This window comes from Morone saxatilis, unplaced genomic scaffold, assembly GCF_004916995.1.
Source record: "Morone saxatilis isolate NCDOM2014 unplaced genomic scaffold, NCSU_SB_2.0 Contig21, whole genome shotgun sequence".
Taxonomy (NCBI): domain Eukaryota; kingdom Metazoa; phylum Chordata; class Actinopteri; family Moronidae; genus Morone; species Morone saxatilis.
This window is the reverse complement of record NW_023339774.1, coordinates 9764267-9764539: the sequence shown is the minus strand read 5'-3', so window position 1 is coordinate 9764539 and position 273 is coordinate 9764267. Positions and strand designations below refer to the sequence as shown.

The 273-nt window shown below is 50.9% G+C and overlaps 1 protein-coding gene across 1 annotated transcript in view; it reads right to left on the bottom strand.

Annotated features, from left to right (window-relative positions):
• bcr (BCR activator of RhoGEF and GTPase) overlaps window positions 1–273 on the bottom strand; it is a 79284-nt gene that overhangs the window by 18899 nt on the left and 60112 nt on the right. The gene's annotated exons all lie outside the window — the stretch shown is intronic.

Below are 273 nucleotides of genomic sequence, written 5' to 3'. Positions count from 1 at the left end.
TGTGTGTGTGTGTGGATGGAAAGGGTGCGGCAATGACCCCCCTGTGAGCAGAGGGAGGAGCCGGCACAGCCTTTTCACTCATTCGCTCCCACCCTCCATTTATGAATAATTAACTTAGAATGTGCCAGTCAGAGCGGACTGGTGGCTCATTACAAAGCATTATGTACGGCAGTGTCACCCAAGCTATCAATCAAGAGGCATCCATTCATGTGCGTCAAGTCATCTCCGGGGATGAGAGTGACAGTAGGGGGTAGATTGTGTGTGTGTGTGTGT